The sequence below is a fragment of the Cupressus sempervirens genome, chromosome 9, assembly GCF_028749045.1.
Source record: "Cupressus sempervirens isolate cs-2001-9-10 chromosome 9, ASM2874904v1, whole genome shotgun sequence".
In the NCBI taxonomy this organism is placed as follows: Eukaryota; Viridiplantae; Streptophyta; class Pinopsida; order Cupressales; family Cupressaceae; genus Cupressus; species Cupressus sempervirens.
Window position 1 is genome coordinate 570,869,222 of NC_143126.1, and position 20,012 is coordinate 570,889,233.

The window sequence follows — 20,012 nt, forward strand, 5'->3', positions numbered from 1 at the left end:
ATAGGTAGTCAACACTTCATTACATCAGTTACTATTTCTATGAGGCCAATTTTCATGAAACGGCTACCAATTCCTTAATTTCAACCTTACAGACTTTATGACGTTGCTCCCTTTTTAATCATTAAACATTATATAGTGATAGCTGTGTTGTAATTTGCCACATTTAATAATAGATTGTCTTATCCTCGTTGACTTATATTGATAATAGACAATTTCCTCTATGATCCATATCATAAGCCTTACATGATATTCATGAATCATATTGATGCAATAAATTTGGCAAGATTGAGTATGTCCGATTATCTTTTATAGACTAATAGTTACCCTGGCCAAATCTTGCAAGTTTATGAGTTCTCTTTGTCAACTCATTATTGGATGTTAACTTCATGCCAAATATTATCACTATTATATCTTGTATCTGTTCAAAATTCCTTGATCTTCCTAAAGAAACACTTCGTACTCTACACCATGAAAGGAGCTTCTACATTGGAACCACCTTTGGCTCACGAATCCGTAAATGTTCTTCATGATTCACATGATGCTAATAATACATTAGCATTAAAACATTTAAGGTTTGTATTAGAAACATTGAGCTGAGTAGTTTCCTATGCAGTAAAGGAAATGGGATTAGTCTTCCCGCTCCATTAGTCATAATAATCTCTTTTCTTGCGTCACTTTCCTCATCATACGCTAAAGCTTTGAATTTCCAATTACTTGCATCGCCATTTTATAAGGACATTGGATCCTTAGTTATCAAGTTCCAATTTTAAATAAGTGCTCGTATTATGAATTCTGTGTTCTCCTTCTAGAGTTTATTGTGTCATGCCTCCAATTATTTATTTCCTTCAAGGCGGAAAAGTGCATATGATGATATTTCTGCCATTTACTTTTCACTTATTATTGGATTGTATAACTTGTTAACCCGTAATTGTGGTTTCTTATAAAGTACTCTTTTAATTAACATGATGCCCATCGGTGTTGGTGACCCCTTCATTCTTGGTAGCATTATACACAGCTTTTAATCACTGATGTTATAATAAAATTGATTATATAAGTATGAATATCAATTGCCATACTTTCTTCCACTTATATTGCATCTACTTTCATACCCTCTATTTCTTTCGGTGGAAAAGTCCATTTTAAACAATATGTCAATGCCATGTAATTTATTAAATTATGTTCAATGACAATATCTTAATTAAATGTTATCTTCGTTGGTCCCCATGTCTTTCTTACTTATAGGCTGTGATGCCCACACTCTATGTTTCTCTACACACCTCAGTATTAGAAGAGTGATGTTTTGATGGTCTAAGAAGACATAATAAATGTAATGTTCTCATCAGTCCTTTACTGCAAGAAACCCTCAGATTCCTATCCATCCTTTCCATTTTATGTTTTTCGCTAAGTTTGGAAGATGTTGATTTCAATTTTATATTCACTGATGTGGTTGTTCCAATCCAAATATATAAGAAGCATACTGCAAACCAACAATATAATAATATTTGTAGACGGTATGAACAAATAAGGATATCACAATTGCCATTGCCATTTTCTGGACCTCGATACAGATTAATGATCGCACAATTATCACATTAGCATAGCATCATCATATTGTGTGGTGACCATTAAGGACGTGAGATTCATATTTCCCAAAGATTCATGGTATACAAATTGCTCGGAAATTTCTCAGATCTGACAAGTACTTCGTGGATTCTTTATCAGGATTGGATCATTATATGTAGGAGGCCATTCATCATTGGTAATAATTGATACTGTCATTTTTTCAGATTGGACTTGACTTCTGCAATACATCTCAAGGCAATTCGTTTAATCTACACCCGTTACACAGAGCTATTTCGAGATTTCATATTCCTCTAATAAGAGAGCTCATTATACTGCTGTGTATATCGTTTGTATGTGGCGTCTCCTTGCAAAGTCGATTGACTTGTTCGATGGCAAGTTTGTAATATCTGTTTCACCGTGATTGTTTATTTGAGGCTGCTGTTAAATGGACGAGTCTACAGTCCTTTAGATGCTAAGTGTCTCTCCCTTGTTTCCGCCAAAATATAGTGGAGACACTGGCCCAGAAATCTTAAGCGCCGGGATTGGCCTTATAGGCACCAACTAAGCAATTACATCACACAACATCACTCAACTAGTGTGAATCATCCTGAACTCATTCAATCCAATGTTTATCTTGGGATTTTATAAATCATCTGTGATTACAAATTTATTCATTTATTTCTGAAATACATTTTTTTTCTTCCATGCTTTTAATCACTTTCTTACATCTGCAGTCTAGCTCGGATACCATGTTGAGTACCATGGATCGTTTTCTGCAATGTAATAACACTGTCATTTTTATTGGTGTTTTCCAAATGCAGATTTGAAGACTTATAAATGTAAGAGGAGGAGACATGTCTCTATGGTTAATCATCATTAAATAATAATCATATATTAACAATAATATAAATAACCATATATAAATAAGAATATTTGTCTATATGATGATTTACCATCAACAATGTATCTCATGATTGAATCAATCCGACTAAAGCTACAAACTTAATAAAAACCTATCTGAAACATCTTAACAATATTCATACAAATATAACATAAAAGTATAACTTATACTTAAATGTTATACTTGTATAAATCCTTTTCCCAGCTCTAGTAAAAACTAAGGGAGAGGTAGAAGTAGAGGGTCTAGTCTAGAAGTCTATAATGGGCATGACTATGTGCCCTTGCTTAGTATGTCTAACTCAATCTGTGGCTTGTGCTTCATCCTGGATGCAGCCCTGCCTCTAGCTTCTCCTAGCACTAGCAATGATTACTAATTCAACTCAATGTTATCCAATATGAAACTAAATTCATTGCCCTCCTCGATTGCCTGCCTCTCCAAAACATTGATGTCATCTTCCTCAAAAACCACCTCAAATCTGCCGCAAATCCATAGAAATCAATTTGCAACTTTTTGGAGTGCAAGATTTTATAAGACAAATTTTCCCCTTAGGAAAATACAATTGAAGAAATGAGAAATGAAATTAATTTGGACCATTTTATGCCTTTGAGTGCTGTTATTAAACAATGAACATGTTTTTAACAAAAGCATGCCGAGTTTTTGGCAAAAACTCGACGAATACTCGGTCAATTTTTACCAAAAGTTCAAAGGGTTTTTGGTGACAGTAAAAGTCTTAAAAACTCGTCAAGCCAGAAAACACGGCCAGTTTTTGCAACTCGGCCAGTACTTTGCCAGTAGTACATCTATGATCTATATACTAAACAAAAAGGTGTCGATGAGGTCAAATCATGGATCCAAAGCACAATATCAAAAAAAATCTTCTCCTGCAAGTAGCTGCATAAACTTCTAGCTATAATCCAATGTTCGTCCAAACATGGGCCTCCATAAGTTGGAATTGTGGATACAACAGGTTATCAATGTTAAACCAAATGTTGCTCCACATGGAAATGTTAAGGACTAGAGTCAAATGTCATTTGTAAATCTCATATGGCATTTTCAAAGGGATGTATGGGCTCTGTGGATTCATACATTGCACTATAATGTCCCCATTTTTAGCAGGTTCCTGCAGTTGGTTTGGTCAATTCGCCATTGCCACCGTCATGAGTTGATTGTGCGATTTGAGGGTCTCAGTTGTGGGGTTATAGGCTTTTCAACAACCTATCTTGTGTTTTGGCTCCAATTGAGGGATTTACTATTTTTAGTAAGTCAATCTATTGATTCGGATGAGCTCAGTTGAGTTAGAGGAGTTGGGTGATGCTCTCAATTTTTATTTTGGGCTCCAAGAATCTTGGAGGGAGTGTCTATTTATAGTAAGTCACCCCATCAAGTTCATTCATCGTCTTTCATCATCAAGATCACTTTGGTGTCATCAGATTTTGATTCTGATGCTTCTTCAGTTGTTTTCGCAAGATGAGTGAATTGTTATTATTATTCATCTAAATACGCGGAGGTTATTTTTGTTGGTATTGTTGGTCGGTCACCACAACATCATAGCTCATTGGAACCGGGACAAAAAGTTTTAAATCGTGGGAACAAGAAACAGTGGCCTTGCATGTCAGAATATTAAGTTATGGTGGGAAAGGTCATTTTTGGAGCCAAAAGCAATTAATAAATTATATTAATGGCACTTTATTATATTTTAATATTTTGTAGAGAAAGTTTCTAAAGTGTAGTTCTTTTGGGAAACTGGTGCCATTTGGAGATTATAAATACGAGGACATTTAATGAGAAAAGCATCCAATTATTTGATAATCTCTTTTTTTTTGTCGTTTTTTGACATTTCTAAAGTTCTGATTTATCTGTGCCCTTGCTGAAGTATAAGGGTTTGGGATCTACAGCTGAAGTATTGTAGATTCAATTCAGAGAACTATTCCGAGATTTCTTAAGAAATTGTGCTGAGGTATACAATTTGTCATTTTTCCTACTGTATCAACTGTTGCTAAGGAAAACAAGGTGGCAAATGCCCTAAGCCGGAGAAGACACATCTCGGTGATAACTACTGTAAACTCCAGGTTGAGGGACCAAATTTTATGACACCTAGAGCGTGATGAGTTTTATATAGAAATCAGCTTAGCTCTTATCATAGACCTGCAAGATCCTAAGTATTTAGTGTTTAGCCTAGAAGAGGATGGATTATTAAGATACCACCACAAAATCTATGTGCCCAACGACCCTGAACTCTGAAGACTGATTTTAGGTGAATTTCACTCAGCCCCATATTTAGGACATCCAGGAGTAACAAAAATGTTATCTAAAATAAAACCTCTATATTTCTGGAAGGGGATGAAAAGGGAGATAATTATGTAGCAGGATGTTTGGAATGTCAGAGAGTAAAAGAAGAACATCGGTACCTAGCGGGCTTGTTACACCCAAATGAAGTACCCGAGTGGAAATGGTTGGTAATATCCATGGATTTTGTGCAAGGGTTACCTATGACCCGGAATCAACACAATACTATTTTGGTCGTGGTTGACAGATTCACTAAGGTTGCTCATTTCATAATAGGGAATTTATCCGATGGAGCACCCGAGATTGCCCATAAGTTCATAAAAGAGATTTTCAAGTTACACGGAATTCCGGAGAAAATTATTTCAAATAGGGATGCAAGGATAACTTCTAGATTCTAGCAAACATTATTTACAACTCTAGGCACCATGTTGAACATTAGTTCAGCCTATCATCATCAAAAAGATGGTCAAACAGAATAGGTAAATCAAGTATTAGAAGATCTCCTAAGAGTATATTGTATGGACCGACAATACCAATGGGAAACATACTTACCCTTAGTAGAATTTGTATATAATAACTCCTATCAGTCCACCATTAGAATGGCCCCATTTGGCCTTATACGGTCATAAATGCAAAACTCCAGTGTGTTGGAATCAATTGGAAGATAGAATCATTGTCGGGCCTGAAATGCTTCAGGAGATGGAGGATCAAAAATTCAAATTCGTCAAAGGTTAAAGGAAGCAAATGACAGACAAAAGAGTTATGTTGATGCCAAAAGAAGACCCACAGAATTCTCAATAGGGGACAAGGTGTTATTAAGGGTTAAGTCTCAGAAAAGTACTATCAAGTTTGGCAAGAATGCTAAGTTAGCCCCAAGATATGTAGGACCCTTTGAAGTCTTGGAGGTTGTAAACCCAATGGCTTATAGGATTGCCTTACCACCAACCCTTTCTAGGATACATGACGTCTTCCATGTGTCATATCTTAAAAAGTATATTACCCACCATGAACATATGATTGATTGGAAATTATTACAGGTACGAGAACTAGGAGTGGTAGAGGTAAAACCGCTCAGAATACCCGAGGTACATAAGCTACGCTTACGAAATTGGGAAGTAATGCAATGCAAGGTCCAGTGGGACCAATATGCTGAGGATAATGCCACCTAGGAGAATTATCATGATATTTTTCAAAGATATCCCTATCTTTTCTCTGAAATTGAAAACTGAATATTTCTTTTTCTTTTTGTATAATTGACTAAGTACTACTTAAGTTTGCTACTATGTTGATCAAGGACGATGAAAAATATAATGGGGTGGGTATGTTACATCCCAAATTTTGCTCTAAGTTTTAAAATTGATGATAGTCGTTGATTTAACAAATTATTTTTTCTTGATCATGTGAAGTGAGTTAGTTAATTATAGACGCTATATCAATTTATTCTTTCCTGATCATGTGAAGCGAGTTAGTTAATTTACGTTGTATCAACTGATGATAAGTTATTTCATTCTTGATCATATGAAATGAGTTAGTTATTATAGACGTTGATGAAATCTATAACTGTCACTAGATGATTGACAATGGTTTTTGAATTAACAAATAATATATCTTTGAATTAATGTCTTGGCGAGAATGTTTGTTTGGATGATTGCAGGAAGAAGACTGAAGAGAGAGGAAGCATTGCTAAACAAGATCATCGAAAGGGGATGGTTGATTGGTCCAGTCATCAGAATCGATAGGTTTGACCTAAGACTACCCTGATAAGGATACTGGGACTTGACAATATGTTGCATTATAGGACCGCATGAGCTATCAGAAAAACAATAAAATAAAAACTTAATAATCTAAATTAAAATATGAAATTCATACCTTTGAAGATTTATTATTTGAATTTATTATTTAATCATTATTATTCACCCTGAAATATGAACACATGTATATTAAGTTGACACCAATAAATTATAAGTTATAATCTAATGATGCCACTTTATTAATACATACACATGAACGTTTTTAAGAATCAACAATAATAATAAAATAGTAACTTCAAACTCAACTTCTATTTTATTTTCCCTCTTTATTTCTTCTTTTGTGAATTGATTGGCATTCGAATAGCCTTCTTTGTAACTGAAGGTAGTCGAAGAGCCAAGCCATCTTCTTAATAGAGACTCTTGATCGTATTTGGACATAGTCTATTATCTCTCTCTGCTTTCGGTGGCTCTTTGTTCTTTGCCTATACATTTACACATAGGGAGGAAACTCTGATTATTATTACCAACTTCAATCACTGGTCTTATGTTTTCCCATATCACCTTCACGTTTTCTTATCTGCGGGTTCTGAGCAAGGAGGAGCGGTGTCCATTCTTCCAGCCGTGGAGTATTAGGAGCAGACTGAGGTGTCACGTAAGAAAAACTGATACCGCCAAACCAAGTTGTGGATTTGTTATTATTTTTATTCATATTGCTATGCCAGTCATGTGTCATGTTTTTCAAGAAAACCAAATACTAATACCGCCGAACCATGTTGTGGATTTGTATTGCTATGCCAGTCGTGTGTCATGTTTATTTTCATGGAAACTAAATACTGATGCCAACTTATTACAGATAGAATCGGGGTAGGCATTATATAGATTTATAGTTCATAGAACATGTTTATCATATCACTGTTGTTCTTTAACCATAACTTGTGTCTACCATGTAGAATTGCAATGTTAACCATGAACAAATAATTCTGCTCAAAATTTAATTCTCCCATTTATACCCATACAAAGATGAAAATAATATCATGAAATCCAAACACCGAGGAATTCATCAGCAATGAAGCCATTATAGGTGAAGATGTGTAAAGCAAATATAGTGGATATTAACTAGCAAGCACCTAGGAATCACCGGCATGGTAGCCTAAAATGGTGAGGAGGTGTAGAGAGTTTGCACAAACAAGAATGGAATCAAATTAAATAAATATTAGACAAAATCTATAATAGCTCGTGCATGTTCCGTTAATATGTTGTCAAGTCGAGTGGTGGAGATCGGGTTTACGAACCCAACTTTGAAATCCTTGGCCAAGGTAGTTAAAGGCAGATGTGTCGAACATGAGATCTTTTTTGTTTGTCCAGACGCTTCAGTTATTTTGGAGAACAACTGTTGGGACACTCAAACCACCTAATTACTCAGATGGTTTGACTTATGAACATCACAAGCCCGATTCTGAGGTAGAAAGGGTCGTTCTATTAAGTTAGGATGTGTGAGGGATAAGTAATGGTCCACAGTTGGAAAGTTAAGCCTATGTCAATGCTTCTCCTCTCACCAATGCCGAGGCTTGGACAACAAGATAAAGAGAATTCTTCACCATGGTTGTATGTTCTTTGCACTTTTACTTTTAAAATTATGAAAGCTTAAATAGGTAGCATAGAAAAATATGCATGTTTAAAAATAGTGGTTGTTACTTTATTTTCAATTAAGCATGTTAGATGGATTTATATGTTATCAAAGTAATCATTTATTTATTTCCTTACATTCGTTGATGTTAAGATGCAATAGTTTAGATAGCAGTTGCTTCTTTCTAGTTATAATTAGTTAAATGAGATCATAGTCTTGTGAAAGGGTTTCGCTGTTAGATGACTATTTGTTTTACAACGGTTATGAAAAATTGGTATGTTACATATGGTATTAGAGCATTGGGTTCGACACTGAACCTAGGGCAACCTACCTTCTTGAAACCTGACAGATTTTGGATTGACTACTGGATGCAAGTACGTAAAACCCCCCGCAAGAAAACTCGGCACCCCATCTTTTCCTATCTCATTAGAAATATGACTAAATATGACTACACATGTTGTTCTGTACCCTGAGATAATGAAATCCTAAATCAGGCAATTCAGCGGATGAAGAAGGAAAGAGTCAGGTGGACTCCTGCTAGCAAAGCAGCATATAGGAACAAGCTGATTCAAAGCTAGAATGCTCGACAGAGCAATCCTTTCTTGCAGTTTCATAGATCTTGGATGGTGCGAGATATGTACCAGTCTGAACCAAAATTTAGTGCTACAAAGCAAGATTAAATGTTATGTTGATGCAAACCTCCTCAATAGAGGAAATTTTGTAAATAAGGTTGCTTAGTGAAGCAATGAAATAATAAATTAAATTAAGTTATTGGAAATCATGTGTTTGTAAGACTTTTCTTATTGTAAAAGATCTCTTCTTTTCACATAATTGACACAATTGCAAATTAACAAGTGTGAACTCTAAACATAAAGATGAACAACAACGAGATCAATATAAATCAAGATATAATATGCAAGAATCCTCAATATTCTAATGAACTGCTACTCCAGATCTTGCAAGAAACACAACTAAAATTAGAAACTATGGAAAGAAGAATGAGTGAAATGGCAGCCCATATAGGGCAGAACCGTGAGGAAGCCCAAACCACACCACCTCCTAAAGCGGAGACAAAAGTCTCTGAGCATAACAAAACTCCCTCTCCCAAGCAATCGGAAAAACAAAAGAAGAAAGAGATCGTAGCTGATTTATCAGCAAACATAAAAAAAATAAAACCACCTAAGTTTTCTAGTTCTGAGTCCAGGGAGGAAGCAAAAGCATGGTTAACTGAGATGGAACAATATTTCGAGATTAGGAATTTCTCTAAAACCTCAAAGGCAGTTTGGGGAAATACCATGGTGGGGGAAATACCAAGGTTGAACAGAACATTAGGACCACTAAGATCACCTAGGAGAAATTTGTGAGTATATTCCAAACATGTTAGCTGCACAAACCTTTTATCACCAAAGCTTTTAGATTTCCAAAACTTAAAGCAAGGAGACATGTCAGTACATAAGTACTGGGAGAGGTTCACCTGATTGCTTAAATACATACCACCTTATCAGCAAGACACTAATTTGAAGGTGAAGAAATTCATCATGGGATTGAACAATAGGATAGGAGTTGTTGATGTTCTCGCTCCCTGAACCATAGAAGAGGCCCTAGAAAAGGTTGTTCGGCAAGAACACAAGATCAGAAAGGACGACTCTATCTGAGACAACAAAACGAAGACAACTTGGAATTCAGATAGTGCTGATTTCAGGCCTCAGAAAAAGCAATTTAAGGACTACAAAAACAACAAACCTGAGTTAAAGAGCAATGGGGCAAGGGATGCCAAAAGTAATTATTATACGAATAAGAACAGGAATACTGAAAAGAAGGTGATGGAGCTCGAAATTTTAATTGTTATCTCCATTTATGAGATCATATAGGAGGCGAATGATGAGATGGTGTTGTCAATATCAAGAAACTTCGTTGTTGGACAGAATGAAATCTAGAGGACTTCAGTATATACTCTCCTCAGATATAAAGTTTATACAGGGACCTTCAGGAATAGAAAAGCTCTCAATGTTGATCTTACTTTTTCATCATAAAATGTTCAGAGTAATTTTCTTGTGGTATTCTACAAATGATAATGTTCTCCTGTTCAGCTTGTTATAAAGGATTGCTTATGAGTGCTGAGATGGTCAGCACGTCACAAATGGAAGAATTAATGTGCCATGTTACATCTCTAAGGGGACCTGGTGTAGATATTACTATTGAAATTCTTAGGAGAATTGCTACAATGGAGATAATAGGTCTGGAATCAAAAGAAATGAAGGATTGTCCTGTTCATATGGAAGCAGATTTCAAGGATAAGCATAATGCAGGGGTTGCAGTCATTGGTGCAGCTGCTCAGAATATGACCAATGAGCATTTTCTACAGCATTCCTTTATCTCCTGATGAGATGACTGTAGCTATTCACATTCTAGAAGTTTTCACTCACCAACACTCAAATGACAATGCACAATATACAAAGGAATACTCCAGGAGACAAATGAGTTATATTCCTTAAAAAAAGTAAGCTTTTCTCAGGATCTAATTACTAGTATGGTTATATCACTTGATCAAGTTAACCAGCAGGGAAGGAGTTTAATGGTTTTTTCCAGTGTAACACGGGGACGCGTCCCCCCCCCCCAAAAAACTGGGCCGTTTCGGAGACAGGGACGTCCCCGGGACGGGGGGACGGTGTCTCGGCGTTTCGGGCGGTGCCACTTAGAGCGCCACCGCCGCCGGAGACGGGGAGACGTCTCCAAGACGGCTAGAGGTCTCCGAGACGGGGGAGACGTCTTCGATACGGCTAGAGGTCTCCGAGTGTGGGGGTGCAGGGGGACGCTAAGGAGTCTCCTTCATTGAGGGGGGACGCCAAGAAGTCTCCTTCATTGTGGGGGGACGCCAAGGAGTCTCAATTGATTTGACATTTTGATTTGGACTCTAGGAGACTTGTAGTTTTTGTTTGCATTATATACTTATTTTGATATCATGATTCATGGCACATGATACTTATTGTAATCATCTTTATGTCATGACTCATATGATCATTGATTACTATTAGATAGTAGAATCTAGATACTCATACTATTGATTTGAAGGCTGATATATAGAGTTTAGACTAATATTTATTATTTGCTGATGTTCAATGTTTAATGTTCATTGTTTGTTTGTCATTTGATCATGAATCATGATATTCCAGTTGATATGGTATATGCTATACCATATACACCCCTACTCCTTCCGCCACCCCCCATCCCCCGCCGCCGTCCCCCTGCCGTCCCCAAATCAAGGCCCCTCTGTCCCCCCGTCTCGGAAACTTGTCCCCCCGTCTCCCAGGGCGGTGTAACTATGGTTTTTTCATAATCCTTGAGAAGAATTATAGTGTTCATTTAAGCAATATTACAATCAATCTCTTAGTTTTCAGTGATCTCAGTGGTGAATATGCATTTAACCAGTCTGATTCCACAACTAATTTGTTGAGACAGTGAGTATACATACGGAAGTCTTCAGCAATCGATATTCAGGATTTAATAAATCCCTGTAGTATGGGTTGCAGGCTGCATGAGGTGTGCTTGCATCGGAGAAATCATATTTGGCAGTGGATACAAAAACAAAGTGTGCCAGCGTTAAAGGGTTGTGTGTAATATTGAGGAAAATCTGTGGGAGTAGTACATGATGGCGTTACATAAGCATGTATGTATATTGTAAAGCAAACAATAAGATCAAAGACATGGACATGAAAGGCCGTGCTTAGGGAATGCCTGAATTAAATATATGAAAGTGAAACAAATTGAATATTCTATGCTTGTCCTCTCCTATTCCTGTGCTATGGTGTGATGAATTCACGGGGTGTTTTCTTTAAGGCTTTGACTGGTGATATTCTGGGCACAGTTCTCAGAAACGATTGGTTCATCTCCTTAGTTCGATTGTTCTTCAGTATATTCAAGGTGTATGATTCATATTTGCTGCTGTATTTTCTCGGAATGGTGTGCAATGTAGTCTCAGAACTGCCATCTGCGAAAACATTAATCTCTACATGGAAGGAATGAAGCAGAGTTCCTGTGATTCGCGATTGAGAGAATGAATACTACCAACAGATATGCAATCAAAATTCATGATTATAGGCTGCACGAGTTGTGCTTGGAAATGGCGGGTATCCATGGTTTATGGAAGTCGGGACTGATTATTTTCTAAAATGCAATTCATGAATTACATCTGCTGGTCTCAACAAGGGATATTCCTGGATTACGCAGGTAAGTATATTCATACAAATATATTTTTTGTATTATTTACTCACAATGTTTTGAAATATTTGTGACAGGTTCGTCTGGACAAAGGCATCATCATGGAATCGATGAGGACAAATCTTGCATTCGGTGGAAGGATAAATACATACCAGCGAGGTGAAGCAGCGTTCAGCTTTATGGAACTTGAGAAGTGCAGAAGATGGTTATGTCTTCAGTGAAGCCGCATCCAAACACTCCAGCCGTGCGCAAGAGAAAACAAAAATGTAATTTAATAACGGCATTTGTTGAAGAAGAAAACGTTGGGCAATAAGAAATCTCGAATACATCCATGTCATTGTGTGCAGCTGTTATTTCTACCTCAATCATATTGCGTATCATGGGAAGGATGAATTCATAATTTAAATTTTGTTCATACCATGCGATGGCATATCCCGTATTATACAAGGAGAATATAGTGCATGAGAATCTGATTATGTTTTGATAAAATTAAAAAATATTATTTCTAACATTGGATTAGTTGATTTATGAAAGGGTGCGACTTTTTAAGTAAAACCGGCACCCTTTCCATGTTTATAAATATGTGTAAATCCAAACCAAAGATATACCCGATTCATTGCTTTTAAAAAGGATATTGAAGTTATTTTAATTGTAATCTGAAAACATTTTATCAATACTGTTGGAATCTTTTCTCCCCAAAGGAGAGGTTGGAGATTTGATCAAAGCAAAGGAGATTTCAATTTTTTGAGTATTATTTCCAGAAATTGTATGGATCTGATTGTGTTGGATTGAGTGTCTTCATCACGATTTGTCCAGCAATAAATCAGTAAGAAATTTTATTTGTCTTAGAGTTGAATCGTACATAGCTTGTCCTTTATAGTTGAGTTATTTATTTGTTTCTAATTTATTAATTTGATAAGTTCATTAGGTTGTTTACTGCTATTCAAATTTGATCAATACAAATAGTGTAGGATATCATCTCTTTCTCATTATTTGGATCTATTATGCATGTTTGATGGTTAAATCATAATAGACTGATCTAAATACACTAAAATGTGACAATTTGTGGCATCAAATTAACTAAGTTATTAACAAATATTATAACATCAATACTGTAGAGTTGTATGTAAGAAATGCGTGTTTGACTCTATCACCCAATTAGAATTCAGCACTGATCATAAACCTACTCATAAATTTTGAATCCAATGCTAGCGTATCTCTATCTTTTTCCTTTGAAGATTTGATCTCATATAGAAATTTTTTTAAATTTTTCTATTTCAGCATACAATTCTAATAAATAATCAAAGTTTGAAGTTATTAATCGCAATTTGGAAGTCTTCCTTGACACTTGCCAGTCTAGGAATTTATTTTTTAATCCACTATAATACATTTTGCATCCGAGTTATGGATTTGGGTAAACAGGCCTTGGTCCAACAGAACCTAAAGCGCAGAGGATTTAATCCTGTCACGTTGACCAAAATCAGTTAGATACCCAGCATCGCCTAGGCAAGGCTCGTAGGTTTTTAATCGGCAATTTTGATAACCAACAGAAGGGACGACCAGGAGGATGTTTTAACTGTGGAGGAGATCACTTTTTAAACAGTTCCCCATTAAACCCAATGTCAACCAACCACAAGGACCACCTTTACCACAGCAGCAACAAGTTTTTTAGCAAAGGATTCACGCGGCTTTGGACAATAGACAAGCAGAGCAGCAGATAGGCCCCATTGAAACTCCGGGGAAGATTTACGGGAACCTTGTGTCCATATTAATTGATATTGGAGCATCTCAATGTTTTATATCACCTAGATTGTTAAGTAGGTTCCCGAAAAGATCTAATTTTATGGCAAAACCATGGACAGTCGAGTATGCGAACCAGTCAAGGGCTAAAGTAGAGCATTGCTTATTTGAAGCTCAGGTTGACTTCCCGAATTTCTCAACGGAATTGAACTTATATGTAGCACCTCTGGGGTCATACGACATTATCATAGGAATTAATTGGCTCAGTGAACATAAGGCCAAAGTAGATTGTCTTGCCAAAATTGTAAACTGTGTGTATGATCAAGGCAGACCAACAAGCATTTCAGGGATTGAACATGAAATTAAATCAAAACAGATTTCTGCAATGCAACTTAAGAGACATGGGAGGAAAGGTTGTGAGATTTTTGCAGTTAGGATTGAGGATACAAGGGAACCTAAAATCACCACATATGGGGATAACTACATTTATGAAGATGGGGAAATAAGATAAAAGTTAAAAGAGTCCTTCGAAGAAAAATACCATTATTTGAAGAATTATCAAGATGTGTTTCCTAAGGAACTTCCTAGATTACCCCCTTCCCGAGCATTTGATTTCACCATAGATTCGATACCAGGAGCGGAACCCATATCCCTAGCCCCGTATAGAATGACAACCACAGAATTAATGAAATTACAGATTCAACTTCAGGATATGTTAAATATAAAGTTGATCCGGCCTAGTGTCTCACCTTGGTGAGCCCCAGTGTTGTTTGTAAGGAAGAAGGATGGAACCATGAGTTATGTATAGATTACAAGATGCTTAATAAAGTCACCATGAAAAACCGATACCCATTGCCAAGGATAGATGATCTTTTTGATCAAATGAGGGGTGCGACAATATTTTCAAAAATTGACTTAAGGTCAGGATACCATCAGCTTCGAATAAAAGATGAGGATATACATAAAACCGCATTTAGAACCAGGTATGGACATTATGAGTTTACAGTGTTGCCTTTCAAGTTTACCCATGCCCCAACAGCTTTCATGAATTTAATGAATAGTATATTTCAAGATTGTCTAAAAAAGTTTGTATTGGTCTTTATAGATGACATTTTAATATATTCCAAGAACGAAGAACATCAGAGGCACTTAGTAATAGTTCTGCAAAGATTAAGAGAACACAAGCTATATGGGAAATTATCTAAGTGTGCTTTTTACGAAAAGGAAATTCAGTATCTAAGGCATATTATTGTAATGGACACCCCTGAATGTCCCAAAAACTAAACCAAATTGCTGCAAGGAATTATGTCAAACAGTTTGCATTCAACCTCTTATTTCTCCGTTTAATGTTTTAAACCCCTTATAACTCCAGAAATCAAATGTTTATTTGTTTGTTGTGTTTTGTGCATGGAATTGGTATCATACAACATAAACAAGAAAGAAACTACTATAATATGCAAAGTGGAAATGAACTGCTGCCAATAAAATGTTATTTTCAAAATTCATAAAACCAAATACATAGCAGATTTATCAACTCACTAATTACTTCAGCATTATTGACATAATACTCCAGCCCATGCTTTCGAACTTGCTGCTACAGTACTTTGTCCTTCAATCAGTCCACTACCTTGGTAATATCATTCCCTCAAAGCGGCATAAGCGTCGGACAAATAGTGAAGAAGATATGAGCAAAATACCAAATCTGCCTGTAGCCGGAAATGCAACTAAACTACTTGATAATGAAGCCGATAACAAAGAATTCCAAAGGCCAAACCCCAAGGGAATGACGTCTAGAATGTTACAAGAGAGGATAAACGTCCTCAAAAGCCAAGAACGGAGCTGCAACTCACACACCAATTTCTTCTCATATTCAACCTGTCTAATGAAGCCACAAATGCTTCCTTTTATTCTATTTCCAAGGGTCCGCTCAACTCGTATGGGCAATGTGGGATAAAAGATGTGTAATATATAAAACATATATTAAAATACCCCTTATGTCTCCCTTGGGTACACATCCCCATAAAATAAATATTAAAGTAACACTTTAATATTTTACAATTAAATTAGACGTTACTTTAATAAAACTTCAGGCATTAAAATGTATTAGCAATCGAACTCTGAATAATGCGAGTGATAGCTCATCGAAAAGCTCTCACTGAGGAGTATCAAATCCAATCACCAAAATTGAACTGCACTGTGTCCTGCCGACTTACTAAAAATAGTAAGTATGCCTGAAACTGAGTAAATCAACTTCGTTTTGGCCCAAACTGGAAATGACTAGGCCAAAACACTCCAGGATCCCATTAAACCCTTCGTTAGCCCTCGGAACCATGTAGAACAAGGCTAACGCACACACACTTGGTCAACTGCTAAAATGGGGACATTACAGTCCGACCCCCTTGAAATTACTTGTCCTCAAGCAATCTCAGTCCAGCCTGCTGAATAACCTGCTCACTCTCCCATGTAGAATCTTCCTCCGGCAGGTCTTTCCATCTGACCAAATACTCCTTCACTATCTTGTTTCTAAGCTTCCTCTCTCTAGTGTCCAGAATAGCCTCGGATACTAACACAAGCTTCCCCTCCTCATCCAAAGGGGGTAAATCTGCAGAAGGCACTACACTCTGACCAATGGCTTTCTTAAGCCTAGACACATGAAACACATTGTGCACTCGATTGCCCTCTGGAAGCTCAAGCTCATAGGTGACTTTGCCCACTTTGCGAATCACCCTGTAGGGACCATAAAATCTAGGTTTCAACTTTTCAGCTCCGCTCTTCTTGAGCGATGACTGTCTATATGGTTGTAGCCTCAAGTAAACCATATCCCCTACCTCGAAGCTACGCTCTATTCGGTGTTTATTAGAATACAATTTCTGTTGATTCTAGGCCTGTTGTATATTCTCTTTGAGCACTTTCAAGATGTCCTGACTATCCTGCAATAAGTTTTTGGCTTTGGGCACTCTATTGTCCCCCAAAACTAAATCCATGAAGCTAGGTGCTTCATAACCATAGAGTGCCATGAAAGGAGTCATCTTGATGGACATATGATAAGTGGTGTTATAACAATACTCTCCCATATGCAACCATCTGATCCAAGCCTTTTGTTGTGCAGTTACATAGTTCCTCAAATATCCTTCCACCCATTTATTCACAATCTCTGTTTGGCCATCTGTTTGCGGATGATAACTAGTGCTAGGTGTAAGATCTGTACCACACAACCTAAACAACTCTTGCCAAAAAACACTCATAAACTTACTATCCTGGTTGCTGACAATGAATCTGAGCAACCCATGTAACCTGAATATCTCTCTAAAGAAAAGATCTGCCACTTGTGCTGCTGTGTAAGTGGACGGAATAGCAAAGAAGAGAGCAAACTTCGTCAAGCAGTCCACCACCACATAGATGCAATCCCTTCCCTGCACTCGTCGTAAACCAGTGATGAAGTCCTTCGAAATACTTTCCCATTTCCTATTAGGAATGGACAAGGGCTGTAATAAACCTGCAGGAAATGTGTGCTCTCCCTTATTCTATTGACAAACCACACACTCCCTGACATACCTCTGAACATCATCCCTGAGCCCTTTCCATGAAAACCGCTCTTGGATCTGCCTATAGGTCTTGAAGACCCCCGGATGTTCAGCTGTGGGTGCATCATGAAATGCCTTCAGTATCGCCTCTCTCAAATGTGATGATGGAATCAAATAAACCCTGTCCTAAATTCTGATCAATCCATCTATCACCTCATAGCGATCATCCTGTATGGTACCTGAAATCAATCCAGAAGCCCAAGCATCTCCGACATACTCTGCTATAATCCGATCTCTCCAATCTCCTGAAATCTCTGCCAGAGCACATAAGTGAGGTCTCCGAGATAAGGCATCAACCACCACATTTTTCTTACCTTTGACAAACTCTATGTCAAAGTCATAAGCCTGCAATTTAGTCACCCATTTTTGTTGCCGATCATTAAGATCACGCTGGCTCATGAAGTATTTAATACTGTTGTGATCAGTCTTGATCACAAAACGTCCACCTACCAAATATGATTGAAATTTGGCCAATGCATGCATTATGGCCAACATCTCCCGGTCATAGATAGAATAACTCTTCTCAACTCCCCGGAGCTTCCAACTCTCAAATGCAATGGGATGCTTCTCCTGCATCAATACTGCTCCAATCCCATCACCTGATGCATCACAATGAAGCTCAAAAGGCTTCGTGAAATCCGGTAGAGCTAGAACTGGACATGAAGACATTACCTGCTTGAAATGCTCAAAACACCTCTGTGTTGCCCCTGTCCACACGAAGGCTCCCTTCGTGGTAAGATCTGTCAAGGGTGTAGCAATCTGTGAGAATCCCTTAACAAACCTCCTATAAAAACCACATAAACCAAAGAATCCCTTAAGCTATGTAAGGTTTGTGGGAGTAGGCCACTCTACAATAGCTCTAATCTTTTCGAGATCAACCCGAACGCCATCTGCACTAATGATATGCCCAAGGTAAAGGAGCTTAGTCATGCCAAACTCACATTTAGATTCCTTGGCATACAATGACTCTCTCTCCAGAATAGATAACACCTCCTCCAGATTATGTAAGTGCTCCTCCCAAGTCTTACTGAAGACCAAGATGTCATCAAAGAAGATCAAGACAAATCTCCTCAGCTGCTTCCTGAATACCTGGTTCATACAACTCTGAAATGTAGAGGGTGCATTGGTTAGACCAAATGGCATAACCATGAACTCAAAGTGGCCATAGTGACATCGGAAGGTTGTTTTCTCAATGTCCTTTGCTCTCATCCTGATCTGATGGTATCCGGATTGCAAATCAATTTTGGTGAAGAAGCATGCCCCATGCAACTCATCAATCAGCTCATCAATCCTAGGAATGGGATACTTGTTTTTAATTGTTTTCTTATTCAGTGCCCTGTAATCGATGCACATGCGCATCGTCCCATCCTTCTTCTTTACCAATACTACTGCTGAAGCAAAAGGGCTCTTACTGGGCCTGATATGCCCCATCTCCAACAAATCCTTAATCGCCTTCTCTATCTCATCCTTGTGTTTCTTAGGATGACGATAGGGAGTAATCATAACTGGTTTGGCTCCCTCCTCGAGCTCAATAACATGTTCCATCCCTCTGTCAGGAGGAACCCCATGAGGAATATCGCTAAATACTTTAGCGTGTCTATCAAGTATCTTCCGGATATCTGGTGGATGTCTCTTTTCTTGTGGCTCTGGTGAAGTTGGCATAATGTAGCACTCTGCCGCCCATTCTATGTCATCATGACGAAAAAGTCTCTGCATTCTCCTCAAGGACACTACTCTGCAACCTCCATCTGAAAGTCCTCTAAGTACCATAGTTCTACCCTCATGCTGGAATCTCATCTCCAATTTCGCTAAGTTGAGTGTGAACTCAACTAGTGAAGCCATCCATGTCATGCCGAGGATGACATCATAATCTCCCATGTCCACAACATAGAACTCATCCTCCAACTTGTAGCCATCTCCAAACCTGATGCGAAGATTAGATATCTTCCGAGTGCATAATAATTTATCACCGTTAGCCACCATGACTCTAAACCCATCATGTTCCTCTGTCTGTAACCCTCTCCTGGCTACCAACTGTGCATCTATGAAGTTATGTGTAGCCCTAGTGTCAATAAGAGATATCACTTTCTGCCCTTGGATAGTACCCCTGACCTTAAATGTGATTGCCTTTTGGGCCCCTGTCAAGCGTGCCAATGATCTATCATCCTTAGGAATGCTACTTTCCTCTATAGTGTTACCCTCATCTAAATCGGAGTGCTGATCCTCCCCATCTGACTCTAACTCTTCTGCTGAAAAATACTCCATTTGATTTGCCTTAGCCTTGAAAGAACATTTATGAGATAAGTCCCAAGGCTCTCTACAATGGAAGCACAGCTTCTTCT

The 20,012-nt window shown here is 37.6% G+C and overlaps 1 protein-coding gene across 5 annotated transcripts in view; it reads right to left on the reverse strand.

Moving 5' to 3' along the window:
- Positions 1 to 20,012, reverse strand: part of LOC149539946 (glucose-1-phosphate adenylyltransferase large subunit 1-like) — a 180,541-nt gene that overhangs the window by 89,733 nt on the left and 70,796 nt on the right. The window contains exon 15 of one of the 5 annotated variants that reach the window (XR_016356325.1): positions 12,499 to 12,558. The exons of the other annotated variants lie outside the window; for them this stretch is intronic. The gene's annotated coding sequence lies outside the window, so the exon portion shown is untranslated. The remainder of the gene's footprint in view (positions 1 to 12,498; positions 12,559 to 20,012) is intronic. 5 annotated transcript variants of the gene reach the window in all.